Raw genomic sequence first — 19,623 nt, 5'->3', positions numbered from 1 at the left:
TCCAAGTCTTCCTGCATTTGGGTATGCATTGCTTCAGCATCTGAGGAGTCGCGAATGGTGATGAACACTGTCCAGTCATCAGGGAGCATCCCCACTTCTGACCTTATGACAGAAGGAAGGTCATTGATGAAGCAGCTGAAGATGGTTGGGCTGAGGCCACTACCCTGAAGAACTCCTGCAGCGATGTCCTGGAGCTGAGATGACTGGCCCCCCAACAACCACAACCATCTTCTTTTGTGTTAGGTTTTGACTCCAACCAGCAGAGAGTTATCCCCAATTCCCATTGACTTCAGTTTTGCTAGGGCTCCTTGATGCCGCACTCTGCCAAATGCCACCTTGGTGTCCAGGGCAGCCACTCTCACCTCACTAAGGAGTTCAGCTCTTTTGCCCACGTTTGAGCCAAGGCTGTAATGAGGTCAGGAGCTGAGTGCCCTGGCAGAATTCAAACTGGGCGTCAGTGAGCAGGTTATTGCTTAGCAAGTGCTGCTTGATAGCACTGTTGATGACCCCTTCCATCACTTTGCTGATGATCGAGAGCAGACTAATGGGGCGGTAGTTGGCCGGGTTGGATTTGTCCTGCTTTTTGTAGACCGGATATACCTGGGCAATTTTCCACATAGTCGCGTAGATGCCAGTGGGAAGTCCTAGGCACTCCTTGTGCTCTGACCGACCACTTGTGCAGAAAGTGCCACCAGCTGCAACTACTTGAGCTCCGGGTTTCAGAGCTTGAGCGGCAGCTGGAGGCACTGAGCTGCATTCGCGAAGCTGAGAGTTTCGTGGATAGCACATATTTAGATGTGGTCACCCCACAGCTTACGGGAGTACAGACAGAGAGGGAATGGGTGATCATCAGTCAGAAGAAAGGTGTCAAACAGGTAGTCTGGAAATCCCCTGGGTACATCTCACTCAAGGACCGTTTTTCTGTGTTAGAAAATGGCAAGACTGACGGTTCCTCTGGGGAGTGCAGCCACGCTCATGGCACTGTGAGTGGCTCAGCTGCACAGGGGGGAGGAAAAAGAGGGGAAGAGCAATAGTGGTAGAAGACTCGACAGTAAGGGGAACAGACAGGCGTTTCTGCGGCCGTCGACGCGACTCCAGGATGGTATGTTGCCTCCCTGGTGCCAGGGTCAAGGATGTCACTGAACAGCTGCAGCGCATTCTAAAGGGGGAGGGCAAACAGGCAGAGATCGTGGAACGTCATAGGTGGAAAGAGGGATGAGGTTCTGCAAGCAGAATTTAGGGGGCTAGAAAGCAGATCAAAAAACAGGGCCTTAAAAGGTAGCAATCTCGGGATTACCTCCGGTGCCACGCGCTAGTAAGTATAGAAATAGGTGGTTAGTCCAGATGAATGCGTGGCTGGAGAGATGGTGCAGGAGGGAGGGCTTTAGATTTCTGGGACATGGCAACCATTTCTGGGGGCAGTGGGACCTGTACAAGACGGACGAGTTGCACCTGAACTGGAATGGGACCAACATCCTTGCGGGGGTAAAAACAAAAAACTGCGGATGCTGGAAATCCAAAACAAAAACAGAAACAGAAATACCTTCAAGGGTCATGAGGACTCGAAATGTCAACTGTGCTCTTCTCCGCCGATGCTGCCAGACCTGCTGAGTTTTTCCAGGTATTTCTGTTTCTGTTTTTGTTTATCCTTGCGGGGAAGTTTGCTAGTGCTGTTGGGGAGGGTTTAAACTAACTTGGCAGGGGTTGGGATCCTGAGAGGAGGTTCAGCAGGGGAAGATGCACAGCCAAAATTAGAAGAGAGAGCAAGTGAGTCTGGAAGGCATAGAAATTATAGGCTAGTTAAGACACAAGGGAGTTTAGCAAAGTTGGATGGTATTTATTTTAATGCAAGGAGTCTGACAAATAAGGCAGATGGGTTGAGGGCACAGATTAACACATGGAAGTATGATGTGATTGCTGTCACAGAGACATGGCTGAGAGAGTGGCAGGATTAGCAGCTCAATATTCCAGGATATAGGGTCTTCAGGCGAGGCAGGGAAGGAAGTAAAATATGAGGGGGTATCGCAATATTGATCAAGGAATCAATTACAGCAGTAAGGAGGGATGACATCTTAGAAGGCTCCTCAAATGAAGCCATATGGGTAGAACTGAAAAACAAAAAAGGAGCAATCACATTGCTGGGAGTGTACTATAGGCCTCCAAACAGTCAGATAGAAATTGAAGAGCAGATATGTAGGCAAATTTCAGAGAAGCGTAAAAATAATAGGGTAGGAATAGTGGGGGATTTCAACTTCCCCGATATTAACCAGGTTAGTCATAGTGTGATAGGTTGAGAGGGAGCGGAATTCTTAAAATGCATCCAGGAGAGTTTTTTAAGCCAGTACGTAGAAGGTCCTACAAGAGTGCGCGAGGTCCTGGACTTAATTTTAGGGAATGAAGCAGGGCAAGTGGTAGAGGTATCATTTGGGGAGCATTTTGCAGAAAGTGATCATAACTCCGTTAGATTCAAGGTTGTTATGGAAAAGGACAAGGATGGGCCAGAAATCAGAGTTCTAAATTGGGGGGAGGCCGATTTTAATAAGATCAGATATGATTTGGCCAGAGTGGTCTGGGAGCAGCTGCTTTTAGGTAAATCTGTGTCAGAGCAGTGGGACTCATTCAAGAAGGAAATAGGAAGAGTACAGGGCTAACATATTTCAGTAAAGAAAAAGGGTGGGACCAAAAAATCCAGGGAACTCTGGATGTCGAGGGATATACAGGATTGGATAAAGAGAAAAGTGGAGGCTTCTGGCAGATACCGACGGCCCAAAACAGCGGAAGCCCTCGAGGAGTATGGAATGTGTAGGGAAGGGGATCTTAAAAAGGAAATTAGGAGAGCAAAAATGGGGCATGGAAAAACACTGGCAGGTAAAATAAAGGAAAATCCAAAGTTATTTTACAAGTACATTAAGAATAAGAGGATAACTAAGGAAAGAGTAGGGCCCATTAAGAACCATAGTGGTAATTTGTGTGTGGAGCCGGAAGATGTAGATAGGGTTCTAAATGAATACTGTGTGTCAGTGTTCACAAGTGAGAGGGGCGACGTGGGTATGGAAATCATGCAGAAGGAATGTGATATAATTAAAGAAATTAACATAGGTTCTAAGGAGGTTCTAAGTGGTCTGGCAGGCTTAAAAGTAGATAAGTCTCCAGGCCCGGATGAAATGTATCCCAGGCTGTTGAGTGAGGAGATAGCAGGGGCGTTGGCAATAATTTTCAATACCTCTTTGGCCACAGGAGAGGTGCCAGAGGACTGGAGGACAGCCAATGTGGTACCGTTATTCAAGAAGGAAGAAAGGAATAAACCAGGGAACTACAGGCCAGTCAGTCTAACCTCAGTGGTGGGGAAACTATTGGAAGCAATTCTGAGGGACAGAATTAATCTACACTTGGAGAAACAGGGATTAATCAAGGACAGTTAGCATGGTTTTGTTAAGGGGAGGTCATGTCTGACCAATTTCATTGAATTTTTCAAAGAGGTGACCAGGTGTGTAGATGAGGGCAATGCATTTGACGTAGTCTACTTGGACTTCAGCAAGGCTTTTGATAAGGTCCCGTATGGGAGACTGATAACGAAGGTGAGAGCCCATGGGATCCAAGGCAATTTGGCAAATTGGATCCAGAATTGGCTGAGTGGCAGGAAGCAGAGGGTGATGGTCGAGGGGTGCTTTTGTGACTGGATGCCTGTGTCCAGTGGGGGTCCACAGGGATCAGTGTTGGGTCCCTTGCGGTTTGTGGTATACATAAACGATTTAGACTTGAATGTAGGAGGGTTGATCACTAAGTTCGTGAATGGTACGAAAATTGGTGGAGTGGTATAGTGTGAGGAGGGTGGCCTTAGATTATAGGAGGATATGGACGGGCTGGTCAGTGGCAAATGGAATTTAATCTGGATAAGTGTGAGGTGATGCACTTGGGCAGGACAAACAAGGCACAGGAATATACGAAGAATGGTAGGACCCTGGGAAGTGCCGAGGATCAGAGGAACCTTGGTGTGCATGTCCACCGGTCCCTTAAGCTAGCGGGACAGGTAGAGAAGGTGGTTAAGAAGGCATATGGGATGCTTGCCTTTATTAGCCGAGGCATAGGATATAAGAGCAGGGAGGTTATGCTGGAACTGTATAAACCGCTGGTTAGGTCACAGCTAGGGTATTGCGTGCAGTTCTGGAATCCACATTATAGGAAGGGTGTGATTGCACTAGAGAGAGTGCAGAGGAGATTTACCAGAATGTTGCCTGGGATGGAGAGTTTTAGTTATGAGGAAGGATTGGATAGACTGGGGTTATTTTCCTTGGAGAAGAGCAGATCAAGGGGGAACATGATCGAGGTGTATAAAATTATGAGGGGCACAGATAGGGTAGACAGGAAGGAACTTTTCCCCTTGGTGGAGGGATCAATAACCAGGGGACATAGATTTATAGTTAGGGGCAGGAGGTTTAGAGGAGGTGTGAGGAAGAATTTTTTTTACCCAGAGGGTGGTGGGAATCTGGAACTCTCTGCCTGAAAGGGTGGTAGAGGCAGAAACCCTCATAACATTTAAGAAGTATTTCGATGTGCACTTGCGATGCCATGACATTCAAGGCTATGGGCCTAGTGCTGGAAAACGGGATAAGAATAGTGAAGTACTTGTTTGACCGGCACAGACTCGATGGGCCGAAAGGCATTTTTCTGTGCTTTAGACCTCCATGACTCCCTCTAAACCCGATCTTAGAATGGGTAATCAAAGCTGAAATCAGAGATGGGTTTCAAAGAGGGTCTTAAAAGTGGTGATAAAAGTACAAAAGCAGAAAGGTTTGGGGGAGGATATTTCATATCATGGTTCCTCAGGACTAAAGACACAGCCCCAGCAATGCTGAAAGAAAGGGAGAGCAAACATACAACTGGCCAGTCAGTGGAACGGAGAATTCCAAGGGAGTTGGAATGGAAAGAGTAAAAAGATTGGGAGGGATGAAGCTGTAAAGTCATTTAAACATAAGGATTAAAACTTTAAATTTGAGGTGTTGGGACATCAAGAGCCAATGTAGCTCAGCGAGCTCTCTGCATGGAGAATACAACAAACTATCTCCAGGCAAGTCCATCAGTAACACATCATGAGAGAGAAGGCTCTCATTGGGATGCTACTGGTGGACATCGATGATTAAAATCGCTCATGTTTCACCCAGTTGCTGTCATATGCGCAATCAGGATAATTAGACCTCTATTATCAGGCATAGTTTATCTTTCCCACTCAACTATTTTTTTAGCCAGGAAGATATTCGACAGAGAACCAGTATCACACAAGATTTTTTGCATCCTTGAAAATGGATTAAGGTGGGTTTCCAGCACTCAAAACTGCACCAAATGAATGACAGTCCAACTAAATGAGCATTAGTGTAACTTAATCATATCAGAAATAGCTTTTTCTGAGCATTACAATCCAATTCAAGCCTTCTGCTGAGAGCAAACCTCACCCAGAAAATAAACTCCATCCATCAATAGAATGGTGGTCACATTTATCTGCAAACTTAAAAGAACAGCCATGACTCTATCCTCATCAACTAGCCTATTCCCCCCACCCACAGAGAGCAGGTATCTTTTAATAGGCTGTGATCAATGCTCTACCAGAGCAGAGATTTTTTTTAAAAAATAAGTTATTCTTTCATGGGCATTGCTGGCTAGGCCAGCATTTATTGCCCATCACTAATTGCCCTTGAGAAGGTGGTGGCGAGCAGCCTTCTTAAACTGCTGTAGTCTGTGTGGTATAGGTATGCCCATAGTGTTATTAGGAACGGAGTTCAGGGTTTTGACCCAGTGACAGTGAAGGAACAGCGATATAGTTCCAAGTCAGGACGGTGTGTGACTTGAAGGGGGACTTGCAGATGGTGGTGTTCCCATGCATCTGCTGCCCTTGTCCTTCTAGGTGGTAAAGGTCATGGGATTTGAGAGGTGCTGTCAAAGAAGCCTTGGTGAGTTACTGCAGCGCATCTTGCAGATGGTACACACCGCTATCACTGTGCATCGATGGTGAAGGGAGTGAATGTTTAAGGTGGGGTGCCAATCAAGCAGGCTGCTTTGTCCTGGATGGTGTTGAGCTTCTTGAGTGTTGTTGAGAACTGCACTAATCATGGCAAGTGGAGAATATTCCATCACACTCTTGATCATCATTGGAGAACAGGCCATTTAAACTACAGGTAGTTTTGGGACAGTCTATCTTCCACTCCAAAAAGACTGGGAAACATTAGGAAGCAGGGAGGTATGTTGAATAATCATTGGAGTAGCATGGAACAGGAGACTGGTGTAAGCCTTCCAAATCCGTCACTTAAAATTTGTATCACCAACTTGCAAACTGCAGTTGCGTGGTGAAAGTGTTCCCAGTGTTTGTTATGAGGGAGCTCCAGGATTTGATGAATAAGGAATGCCCATATATTTCCAAGTCAAGATGGTGCATGACTTGGGAGGATAACTTTCAGGTGGTGATATTCCCCCATGCCTGCTGCCCTTATCCTTCCAGGTGGTACCTTGTGCTATCCTGTGCTCACTGACCTACACTTGGTTTTAAAATTCTCATCCTTGTTTCAAAATCCCTCCATGTCTCCCTACTTCTCTAAGCTTCTTCAGCCACATAACCCTCAGATATTCGCTCCCGCCTAATTCTGGCCTCTTGAGCATTCCCGGATTTAATCGCTTCACCAATGGCGGCCATGCCTTTTATTGCCTGGGCCATAAGCTCTAGAATTCCATCCCTAAACCTCTCTGTCTCGTTTCATTGTTTTTCTTTTTTTAAGGCATTCCTTTACATCTTTAACCAATTTTTGGTCAACTGACCTAATATCTCCTTTTGCAGCTCAGTGTCATATTTTGCTTTTTACGCTCCTGTGAAGTGCCTTGAGAATTTTTATTACATGAAAAGAACTATACAAATAAGTTTTTCCTGTTGTTAGAGGTTGCAGGTTTGGGGAGATACTGTTGTAGAAGCCTTGGTAGGTTATTACAATGCATCTTTTATGTGGTATACACTGTTGCCACTGTACGGTGGTGGTGCAGAGAGTGAACATTTAAGGTGGCATACAGGGTTGCCAATGAAGCGGGCTGATTTGTCCTGGATGGTGTAAAGTTTCTTGGGTGTTGCTGGAGCTGCGCTTATTCAGGCAAGTGGAAAGTGTTCCATCATACTCCCAACTTGTGCCTTATTGATAATGAAAAGGGGAGTCAGGGTGCAAATTACTCATTGTAGAATTCCCAGCCTCTGACCCCCTCATTAGCCATAGTATGTCTATGGCTGATCCAGATAAGTTCTAGTAAATGGTGGCACTCCCCACCCTGACGCTGATGGTGGGAAATTTGGCGATGGCAATGGCATTGAATGTACTGATGTGGTGATTAGATCTCTCCTGTTGGTGATGACACTTAAGTGGTGCGAATGTTACTTGTCACTTATCAGCCCAAGCCTGAATGCTCTCCTGGCTGCATATGGACACAGACTGCGTCATTATCTGAGGAGCTGTGAATGCAACTGAAACTGTGCAGTTTCATCAGCAGATATTCACACATCTGACGACATACTGGAGGGAAGGTCTTTGATGAAGCAGCTGAAAATGGTTGGGCCTAGGATGCTACCCTGAGGAACTCCTGAAGTGATACCCTTGGGCTCAGATGATGGGCCTTCAACAAGCACAACCATCTTCCTTTGTGCTAGCTATGACCCCAGCAAATGGAGAATTTTCCCCGATTCTCAATGACATCAACTTTGTTCGGGTTCCTTGATGCAACACTCAGTAAAATGCTGTCTTGATGTCAAGGATAGTCGCTCTCACCTCACCTCTGGAATTCAAGTTATTGCCCATGTTTGCACTAAGGTTGCAGTAAGGTCTGGAGCGGAGTGATCCTAGTGAAATCCAAATTAAGCATTGATGAGTAGGTTATTGGTGAGTATGCGCCACTTAATAGCACTGTCAATGACACCTTCCACCACTTTTCTGTGCCATTAGGGGCTGTACTTTGTAGCTGATAACAGTAGTTGCAAAGCGCAATAACCAGTTAACTGTCAAGTGGTAGCTCTGTACAGGTATGTTTACAAACATGGCTACAAGCTTTGCTCCCTTGCTAATTATTTTTCATGTTTTATGATCATTTACAAAACAGTAAGTAGATCCAGTGGGCCACGAGAACATTTTAAATCCGGTTTGATGCCACATTAGAAACGAGCCTAAGCGGAGAAGATGGCCTTCCCCCCAAGGGGATCTCGCACTGCTGCATTCCAGAGTCAATTATAGCCAGAATGCAGAAGTCACTTTGCAGTTAGGCAAATCAAGTAGCAGTGCAAAACTGTACTCTGGCTGTCCCACTATGAGCAGTTTAGAAGTTCAGAAGCATTCCTAGTGCATTAAATTTCCAGCCATCACAGATTAAAACATGCTTAAACCGTACAAATGGAGTGTCAAACCCATAAGAGTTTTTTAAAAATTTATTCTTTCAAGGGATGTGGGCATTGCTGGCTTGACCAGTACTTACTAGTTACATTATAAAAACGTAAGTCCGAATGAAACAATCCAGTGCTCCGATAAACAATTGGAAGAACCATTAAAACTGTTTTTGTATGTTACTGTTGGTGCTGTTCACAATTGAAATTTGTCGATCCCAGAGCACAGGGAGGGAGGTGGGGGTTGGGGGTGGGGAAGAGGAGCTACACTATACAGAGCCATTTCTACTATATGTCATTCTGTGATGACATCCATTTTACCCCAACAATTGGGTTTCAGGACAGAGGCTGGAACTGTCCCCAATTTGTATGGGCACCATTATCCTGTGTGTGCACAAAGAGGTTGATTCAAAAAAAAAAGGACCTATTTATCAATGCATTTATCAATGCCTTAACATTATGTTAGCCAGACAATGGCCCAAGTCAATCAAATAGAGAGTATGGGTACACGCATATAAACATTGCCCTATACCACAAGTTATGCAACATGTTTAGCAGGTCAGATGTGGAGACAGATCACAAGTACTAGGGAAAGGTGCTCTCTTTATATTTCGGGTGACAGTGGAAGGACTGAGAGGCTTCAACTGATGGAACCATGTCAGGGTAAAAGTGCTGATAAATTTCCCATAAATTTCATGTGCCTTGCAAAATCGAAACCTGACAGTAAAATCAGATTGTTTCAATTTCCACAGTAATAGTTCAGATTAACAGCACTGTGTCCTTTAATGATGTCAAATAATCTGACAGCTGGGGGGTGCATTCTACAGTCTTTTTTTATTCTTTCATGGGATGCAGACGTTACTGGAAAGGCCAGCATTTGTTACCCATCCCTAATTACTCTTGAGATGGTGGTGGTGAGCCACCTTCTTGAACCACAGCAGTCTATCTGGTGTAGCTACTCCCACAGTTCTTTAAGAAGGAGTTTCCAGGATTTTGATCCCACAACGGTGAAGGAATGGCGATATTCATCACACTCTTGACTTCACAGAATCAAAGAACTGTTACAGCACAGAAGGAGGCCATACAGCCCATTGTGTTTACAACAGGTCTCTGAAGGAGCAATTTACCTACTGCCACTCCACCCGCCGCCCTCCCCCCCACCCTTCTCCCCGTAGATCTGCACATTCTTCCTTTTCAGATAATTATCTAATTCCCTTTAAGATACCTCAATTTAAACTGCCTCCACCACATTCTCAGGCAGTGCATTCCAGATCCTAACCATTCACTGCGTGAAAATGTCTCTCATGTCTCCATTGCTTCTTTTGCCAATTACCTTAAATATGTGCCCTCTTGTTATCGACCCTTTCGAACAATGGGTACAGTTTCTCCCTACTTACTCTGCCCAGACTCATGATTTTGAATACCTCTATCAAATCTCCTCTCAACCTTCTCTTCTCCAAGAGAAACAGTCCCACTTCACCAATCAATTTACATAACTGAGGTTACTCATCCCTGGAACCATTCTCATGAATCTTTTCTGTACTCTCTCTAATGTTTCCTAAAGTGGTGTCCAGGACTTAACAACATTCCAGTTGAGACCGAACCAGTGTTCTATACAGGTTTAACATGACTTCCTTGCTTTTGTGCTCTATGCCCCTATTAATTAAGCCTAAGATGCTGAATGCTTTATCAACTGCTCTTTCAACCTGTCTTGCCACCTTCAATGACTTATGCATATATACACCCATGTCCCTCTATTCCTAGACCCACTTTAGAATTACACCCATTTTTTTTTATCTTCTCTCCGCATTTTTCCTACCAAAATGATTCACTTCACATTTTTCTGCACTGAATTTCATCTGTCCCTGGTCCAACCATTCCACAAACCTGTCTATATCCTTTTGAAGCTCTACACTATCCTCCTCATGGTTCACAATGCTTCCTAGTTTCGCATCATGCACAAATTTGGAAATTGTGCTTGTACACCAAGGTCCAGATCATTAATATGCATCAGGAAGAGCAAATGTCCTAATAGCAATCCCTGGTACTGCGGTACTGAGGTACTACGACCTCAGTCTGAAAAACATCCCTTCACCACTACTCTCTGCTTCCTGTCACTGAGCCAATTTTGTACCAACAGTGCTACTGTACCTTTCAGTCCATGAGCTATAAGTTTGCTCACAAGTCTGCTGTGCAGCACTTTACCAACCACCTTTTGGTTGTCCATGTGCACCATATCAACAGCATTACCCTAATCAACCCTATCTGTTGCCTCATCAAAAAACTCTAGCAAGTTAGTCAAACATGGTTTTCCCTCAACAAATCCACACTGGCTTTCCTTAATTAACCCATATTCACCCAAGTAACTACTAATTTTGTCCAAAATTGTTTCTAAAAGCTTCCCCACCACAAAGGTAAACTGACTGGCCTGTAGATGCTGGGCTTATCTTTACACCCTTTTTTGAACAAGGTTGTAACATTTGCAATTCCCCAGTCCTCTGGCACCACCCGAGGCTGAGGAAGACGAGTATCTTTCTCTAATTTCTCTCCAATCTTGCCAAAAGCCCTCTCCAAGCTCATCTTGTCCATGAGGCCCACCTGCTCTTCTCTTGATCCTATCCACAGAAAAATACCAACCATGCTACTTCCCTTCCCAGCTCCTATGTTAGAAAAATAGGAACAAAGGAAACAGGAGAAGTAAGTCATGCGGCCCTTCAAGCCAGCTCCATCATTCAACTAGATCATGGCAGATCTTCGACCTCAATGTCATTTTCCCCACACTATCCCCATATCCATTGATATCCTTATTATCTAGGATTCAATCTCTGTCTTGAACGTACTCAATGACTGAACGTCCACAGCTCCCTGGGGTAGAGAATTCCAATAATTCCTCATCTTGGTCCTAAGTGACCTATCTCTTATTCTGAGACTGTGTCCCCTGGTTCTAGACCACCACAACCCCCCACCCAGCCAGTGGAACCATCCTTCCTGTATCTACCCTGTCAAGCCCTATAAGAATTTTCTCTGCTTCAATGAGATAGTTGACATTGTTAAGGATTCTCTCTTTACGTTCCATCCCCTTGTCCTTCAAATCCACCATCAACCCTCTCCTCAAAACAACCATCCCTTGACTCCTCACTGCCCTGCAAACCACTGTTCCATCTCCAATGTCCATTTCCTCTCCAAAGTAATTGAATATGTTGTCACTTCCCAAATTTGTGCCCATCTCTCCCAAAACTCCACGTTTGAATTCCTCATGCTTGCCCAGCATCCAGTACTGGGTAAGAAGAAATTTTCTCCAATTAAATATTGGGAAGACTTAAGCCATTGTCTTTAGTTCCCACCACAAACTCCTGTTCCCTAGCCACCAACTCAATCCTTTCCCTGGCAACTGCCTTTAGGCTGAACCAGACAGTTTGCAACCTTGGGGTCATATCTGAGCTCGATATGAGCTTTCAACCACATATACATAGCACGACTAAGACCACCTATTTCCACCTCCGTAACATCAGGATTTGCCCTGCCTCAGTTCTTCTGTTGCTGAAACCCTCATTCATGCCTTTGTTACCCAAGACTTGGTTATTGCAATGCATTTCTGGCCATCTCCAACATGCTACTCTCCGTAAACTTGAGGTCACCCAAAACTTTAAGTTCATCTCTTGATTCTCACCAAATTTCATTCACGTATCACCCATAATCACTGACCTGCACTGGCTCCCAGTTAAGCAACACCTCAATCATTAACACTCTCATCATTCTTTTCACATCCTTCCAAGGTCTGGTCCTTCCCCAATTCTGTAATCTCCTCCAGTGAGGGTGATCACTGACCAGCAACTAACCTGGACCAGCTATACAGTGGTTACAAGAACAGGGCTGAGGTTGGGTACTCTACAACAAGCAGTGCACATCATAGCCCCTCATAGAATGGTGACAGGACAGAAGGTCTTGGCGCTTCTATAATTCTGCCTTTTGTCATCCCATAGTTTAATCGCCCCATCATTTTGGACATGCCATTAAGTGTCTAGGTTCTAAACTCAATTTCCCTCCCTAAACATCTCCACATCTCTACCTCACTTTCCTTCTTTAGGATGTTCCTTAAAGCCTACCTCTTTGCCCAAGCTTTTGGTCATCTGCTCTAAAATCTCAAGAGACTATCATATTTTGTTTTATAATACCTCTGTGACACGTCTTCGGAGGTTTTATTATGCTGAATTTTTTATATAAACGCAAGTAGTTGATGTTGACATCAAGGCAGGTATTCAACTGCATGGCACCAAAGAGTCAAAAGCAAATTAGGTTAATGGGGGTCAAAGGGAAAAATATCTAGTGTTTGGAGTCATTCCTGACATAAAAAAACAAAGGTTGTGGTTCTCAGATGCTAATCATCAAAGTCCTGGAACTTCACTACAGGAGCTCCTCAGGAAAGTGTCTTCAGCTGGGTGAACCATTTGCAGCTCCTCCATCAATGACCCTCTCGGTCATGAGTCCAGGAGTAGAGCTGCTCACCAACAATTATATTACGCAGCTCCATTCACAACTGGTCTGATACTGAAGCTGTCATGCAAACTTACAGAAGGATCTTGTTGACATTAAGCCTTAGGCCAACATATGGCAACTAACAATACCAAATAAATGCCAGGTCATGAGCATTTCAAACAACAAATGTTCAAACATCTTTCCTTGAGATTCCATGGTGCCATCATTGTAATAACATGTTGAGGGTGATCACTGACCAGCAACTAACCTGGACCAGCTATACAGTGGTTACAAGAACAGGGCTGAGGTTGGGTACTCTACAACAAGCAGTGCACATCATAGCCCCTCATAGAATGGTGACAGGACAGAAGGAGGCCATTCAAGCTGTCTTGTCCATGCAGGTTCTCCACAAGAGCATCTCACCTAATCCCACTACCCCACCTTTTTCCCCATTGTCCTTCAAAGTTTCTCTCTCCAGATAATCATACAATTTTCTTTTGAAGGCTTCAATTGAATCCGCCACCACCACATTTTCAGACAGAGAGTTCCAGATCCTAAACACTCACCGTGTAAAAGAGCTTCTCTCCATGTCGCAATTGCTTCTATTGCCAATCACTTTAAATCGATGTCCTCTTGCTGCTAATCATTCTGCCAATGGCAACAGTTTCTCCCCATCGACTCTGTCCACACCCCTCATGATTCTGAGCACTTCTAATGAATCTCTCAATTCTCTTTACCAAGGAAAACCACAGCTTCTCCAATCTACACAACTGAAGTTCCTGGCCCCTGTGAATTCTTGTGAATCTTTTCTGCATCCTATGTAATGCCTTCCCATCATTCCTAAAATGCAGTGCCCAGAACTGGACACAGTACTCCAGTTGAGGACAAACCAATGTTTTATACAGGCTCATCATTTATACACAATCCTGTGTACTTTATTGTTTTCCTGCCACCTTCAATCATTTGTGCACATATAACCCCAGGTACCCCAGCCTCTGCACCCACTTTAGAATTGCACAATTTGATTTATATTTCCTCACCTCTTTCTTCATACCAAAATGAATCACTTCACACTTCTCTGCATTAAATATCATCCGCCATTTGAACGCCCGTTCTACCAGCCTGTCTATGTCCTTTTAAAGTTTATCACTTCCTTCTCAGTTCACAATACTTCCAAGTTTTGTGTCATCTGGAAATTTTGAAGTTGTGCCCTGCATACCCAAGACCATTATTGGCCTGTATGCCACGTGTTCTAACTTTACTGACAAGCCTGCTACACCTTTTGAAAGTCTATGTACACCACATCAACCATATTACCCTTATCAACCCTCTCTTTTAACTCATTAAAAATCTCAAACTAGTCAAATACAATTTATGCTTAACAAATCCATGTTCGCTTTTCTGAATTAATCCACTTTTGCCCAAATGGCTGTTAATTTTGTCCTGAATTATCATTTCTAAGAACTTTCCCCCACCAAAGTTAAAATGACTGACGTGTAGTTGCTGCGCTTATCCTTACACTTTTTTTTGAACAAGGGTTTACCGCTTGCAATTCTCCAGTGCTCTGGCACCACCCTTGTATCTAAAGAGGATTGGAAGGATCATGGACAGCATCTCCATAATTTCCACCCTTGCTCCCCTCAATATCCTTAGATGGATCACATCCAGTCCTGGTAATTAGTAGTATTCCATACACAACTGTAGATCACTTGCTGGTATAAAGTCATCACAAATTAAGTATTTTCAAAGTTATTGTTGTCAAGCAAGAATAGAAGTGAAATATGGAGCTATGTGATGTGGTATTAACCAAGACAACAAGGGAGGTCCCAGTTTTAATTCCCAATTTGCACTGAAGTCAGTAGCTGCTGAAGTGTGATGATAAGCCTTGGTACCCATGAACTCAGACTGGGAAAATGAAGATTGCCTCAGTGGGTCCTAGTTAATATTGCCCAAATTAATTCAAATGACTTCCATGAAAAATGGATAACAGTGTCAAGTACAAATTGGCTTTTTCAATAAGGTCACAGGATAGTTAAGAATTAAAGACAAAAACAAAAATATGTGCATCATTCAACCTCATCTAGGTAGTTCCTAGATTTTTGTTAGTCATCTGTATATTATAGTTTTATGTTTTAAAGAAAGAACATTTATATAGCAACTTTCCAAGTCTCAGGATGACCCAAAGCATTTTACAACCAATCAAATACTTTTGAGGTCAAGTCACCGTTGAAATGTGTAGGAAATACCAATTTGCACATAGCAAGGTTCCAGAAACAGTAATAAATGCCCATATCTTCTCTTTTTTGATATTGATTTGAGGGATAAATCTTAGCCAGGAAAGAATGAATTTCCCTGCTCTTGTTTTCCATAGTGCTGTGACATATTTTACATCCACCTGAGAAGCAAATGGGGGCCTCAGATTTTTGTCTCCGCTGAAAGACAGCGCTTCTAGTTTTTAAACTGGTTTATCATGAATTCTAAGGTTATATGTTCCCTGGTTCTGAGTTCCCCTGCGAGGACACAATTTAACTTCTCATGTACAGCACACGTGCCTATCATTATTTAAAACTACTCAACTACCCCTTACCCAGTTACCTCGAAAGAATGTGATCCAGTCTCTCACCGTAACTCAATTTCAATCCTAGGCATCTTCCTGAAAAATTTGCGCCAGACTTTCTCTAAGTCAATTAACAGTCCTTTGAGATTGAGTAGCCAAAACTAAATACATTAGTTCAAATGAGATTTGACTAGCATTTTGTATAATTACAATGTTGCTTCCAGTGGAAAGCATCGCACTGATGCAGCAAGAGTGCCTTTTGGGGGCTATGGATGAAGAATGTTACTGGGGTAAAGTAAGAGGAACCCTACTCTACACCTAACGCATTTAAACATTGAGCTGGAAGAACTTAATACCAATGCTTGGATGCCTGGAACAAGAAACTGCTCAGTTGTCCGATCCTAATACTATTCACGTTGATGAGAAGAAAAACTTTTAAAAGCAAAAGAACAAAAACAGATGGTTTACTTTATCTCCTCTGAGTGAAGGGTGTACATTTATGCAGGTCAGAGAGCAGCAAAGAGACTCAGACATTATGCTTAACTGCATGACAAAGAAGGATCTAGCAGATACATAATCAGATGAGTCTGCTTAGGTCTTTAAACTCAATATAGTGCATCACCCTTTTTAGGAAGTAGTAGTAAACATGCTTTACAACAAGGTGATTCATTGGCAAAAAGCATTTTTCTTCCATCCCAGAACAGTGCAAGCTAACTGAAGAATAGTTTAGGATTCTACCACTAGATGGTAATATAGGAATAGAAATAACACAAGGCTGTTCCACAGAATTAACAAAATATTCTCATTTCAGATGCATCTTCACTTCTGATTTCTCACAATATGTGGATATAACTATGAATTTTCATTTGAGAAAGTCATGAAGTCAGGAGATGTCAAATGACTGCACACTGGAATAGAATGGTAGCTAAAACAGCTGTCAGAGGTGACAATATAAAGTACTTCACCATAATCAATGTATGTTATGAATATTGGGTTCCCAAGCTAAATTACTACTTAAAACTTTTGAGAACTTCCTGAGCAACACAATGAAGCTTCAAAGGTACAGGGAAGTTTTGATATTCTTAAGTTCACAGTTTCTGGTCTCAATTTGTTAGAGGGGTCAGACCTGGAAGGAAGGCAAAAAATGAAAAAGCAGGTTTCATGGAACTCCCTCTAAATGCACAGGTTCCGGCAATAGTACTGAAGACTTGTGCTCCAGAACTTGCCACATCCCTAGCCAATCTGTTCCAGTACAGCTACAACACTGGCATCTACCCGGCTATGTGGAAGATTGCCCAGCTATGTCCTGTACACAAAAAGCAGGACAATTACTGCCCAATCAGTCTACTCTCCATCATCAGTAAAGTAATGGAAGGGGTCATCAACAGTGCTATCAAGCAGCACTTGCTTAGCAATAACCTGCTCATTGATGCCCAGTTTGGGTTCCGCCAGGGCCACTCAGCTCCTGACCTCATTACAGCCTTGGTTCAAACATGGACCAAAGAGCTGAACTCTCGAGGTGAGGTGAGAGTGACTGCCCTTGACATCAATCTGCATTTGATAGAGTGTGGCATCAAGGAGCTCTTGCAAAACTGGAGTCAATGAGAATCGGGGATAACTCTCTGCTGGTTGGAGTCATACCTAGCACAAAGGAAGATGGCTATTGTTGTTGGAGGTCAGTCATCTCAGCTCCAGGATATCACTGCAGGAGTTCCTCAGGGTAGTGTCCTCAGCCCAACCATTTTCAGCTGCTTCATCAGTGACCTTCCTTCCATCATAAAGTCAGAAGTGGGGATGTTCGCTGATGATTGCACAATGTTCAGCACCATTCACGACTCCTCAGATACTGAAGCAGTCCATGTCCAAATGCAGCAAGACCTGGACAATATCCAGGCTTGGGCTGACAAGTGGCAAGTAACATTCGCACCACACAAGTGTCAGGCAATGACCATCTCTAACAAGAGAGAATCCAGCCATCGCAACTTCATATTAAATGGCATGACCATCGCTGAATCCCCCACTATCAACATCCTGGGGGTTACCATTCACCAGAAACTGAACTGGACTAGCCAGATAAATACTGCAGCTACAAGAGCAGGTCAGAGGCTAGGAATAGTGTGACAAGTAACCCACCTCCTGACTCCCCAAAGCCTGTCCACAATCTACAGGGCACAAGTCAAGAGTGTGATGGAATACTCCCCACTTGCCTGGATGAGTGCAGCTCCCACAACACTCAAGCAGCTTGATACCGTCCAGGGCAAAGCAACCTGCTTGATTGGCACCACATTCACAAATATTCATTCCTTCCACCACCAACACATAATAGCAGCAGTGTGTACCATGTACAAGGTGCACTGCAGGAATTCACCAAGGTTCCTTCGATAGCACCTTCCAAACCCACGACCGCTACCATCTAGAAGGACAAGGGCAGCATTTAAATGGGAACACCACCAGCTAGAAGTTCCCCTCCAGGTCACTCGCTATCCTGACTTGGAAATATATTGCTTGTCGCTGGGTCAAAATCCTGGAACTCCCTTCCTAACAGCACTGTGGGTATACCTACACCACATGGACTGCAGCAGTTCAAGACGGCAGCTCACCACCACCTTGTCAAAGGAAACCAGGGATGAGCAATAAATGCTGGCCCAGCCAGCGAAACCCACATTCCATGAATGAATAGAGAAAAAGATCTTTTGAAACCCTTCTCAGGCAAACAGAAGAGATTTTTTTTTAACCTAGTCAGCAATCTGCCAGGCAACAAACATGGCAAGTCCACAAGCAGTAAGTTGCCAATCTTTGCAAGCTCTCCTGGACTCTCATGCACCTAGTATAAACCAGAGAGAGGCTTCACTAGGCAAAATAACATTTACTCTTGAACTAGGGAGCAGTGTACAGTAGGACCTGACAAGATAACAAGGCACCAGCCGGATTTGAGGTTGCCAACATTTTTCTTTTCTTCATTCAATAACCATATGATGTTATATTGACCGCACACTGCGCATTGGCACAGGAACATATATAAACAGACTGTAACTTTAAATTCAAGGCTACAAGAGGCACGATCAGTAGCAGGCTCTCTCAGGTCTACAGTAAGTCTGGCAGCTGGAGCCACAAGGTGCATTCGCATGCCTAGACCTGTCAAATTAGTTAACAGATTAGCCACTCTGGTGTCACGATTTTACAAGCAGGGGCACAGCAAACGGGCAGGAATGGTACTGAAAGTGATGGAGGTGGGTGACTAAGTGGACTTTTTAAAAAGGCTATGCCTAAATAATTCTGTGTAATTTGGGAGCTCCTGTTATCTGATGATTTATATGAATCACCATAACTAACAGACACACTCCAAAATGCCAGATAATCCATTTCTTTGGTTACTTCATGTACAGTTCGACACAAGTTAAAATATGGTGAGACTATGCAAATACATAAAATATCAATAAACATTCAAACCCCACTTTCAACCTAGCGCAGGCAGACTTAGAGACAGCATGTACAAAGGTGGGACTCAAAATCTCTAAGGAGCTCTAAAATTTATCCCTGGCCATCTGTTTTTTCAATTTTCTACAATAGGTTGCAGCTTACTCACCGTACTGTTGGAGTTATCTCATATGTGTAGAGAAGGTGGATAAATTGGTTTGCTCCTGCAATTAAGAACAATAGGTATATGTATTTAAATCAGAGGTGTCAATACTGGGTTCTGTCAGATTGTCTAGTTGTCAGAGTGCATAAACTACAGGACAGCTTTACCCATTATCTAAAAAGCAGCTTAGCGCACAGGCTTTGAAGGACCATATTTTTTCCAATTTTCTTCCTGTTTCTCATGACCTCTCTGACTTTCACTGGGGCTGTCCTCTGGTGCTTCAGCTGAACAGATATTCTCCACGTCTGTTCCTGACAGCAAGTCTTGGCAGACTTTCAATTACAGAATGAATCGCAGCAAAACACAATCCTATCTTTACCCAGCATCAATAAAGGTGCACTTTTGTGCAAAGGTCATTGGGCAGAGATCAAGTGCAAGAACCCGGATTGATTTGATGCTCCTTAGCAGCCCACTGAGGCCAACTGTGGCATTCCAACTCCTTTCCTTGCTAACAGCAGCTAATTCAGCAGAGACCTTGGACCTCTGGTTTAGTGTTACAACAGATGGTCGCTTCAGCACAAAGCCATTGGAGGGCAAGATCTTTACTATTCA

The 19,623-nt window shown here is 43.7% G+C and overlaps 1 protein-coding gene across 4 annotated transcripts in view; it reads right to left on the bottom strand.

Moving 5' to 3' along the window:
* kdm4b (lysine (K)-specific demethylase 4B) overlaps positions 1-19,623 on the bottom strand; it is a 579,874-nt gene that overhangs the window by 481,363 nt on the left and 78,888 nt on the right. For 3 of the 4 annotated variants that reach the window (XM_078555676.1, XM_078555678.1, XM_078555679.1), the window contains exon 2: positions 19,018-19,072. The exons of the other annotated variant lie outside the window; for it this stretch is intronic. The gene's annotated coding sequence lies outside the window, so the exon portion shown is untranslated. The remainder of the gene's footprint in view (positions 1-19,017; positions 19,073-19,623) is intronic. 4 annotated transcript variants of the gene reach the window in all.

This window comes from Cetorhinus maximus, chromosome 13 (genome assembly GCF_964194155.1).
Source record: "Cetorhinus maximus chromosome 13, sCetMax3.hap1.1, whole genome shotgun sequence".
Lineage (NCBI taxonomy): Eukaryota > Metazoa > Chordata > Chondrichthyes > Lamniformes > Cetorhinidae > Cetorhinus > Cetorhinus maximus.
Note: the sequence above shows the minus strand (reverse complement) of the source record. Positions and strands in the feature narration are given on the sequence as shown.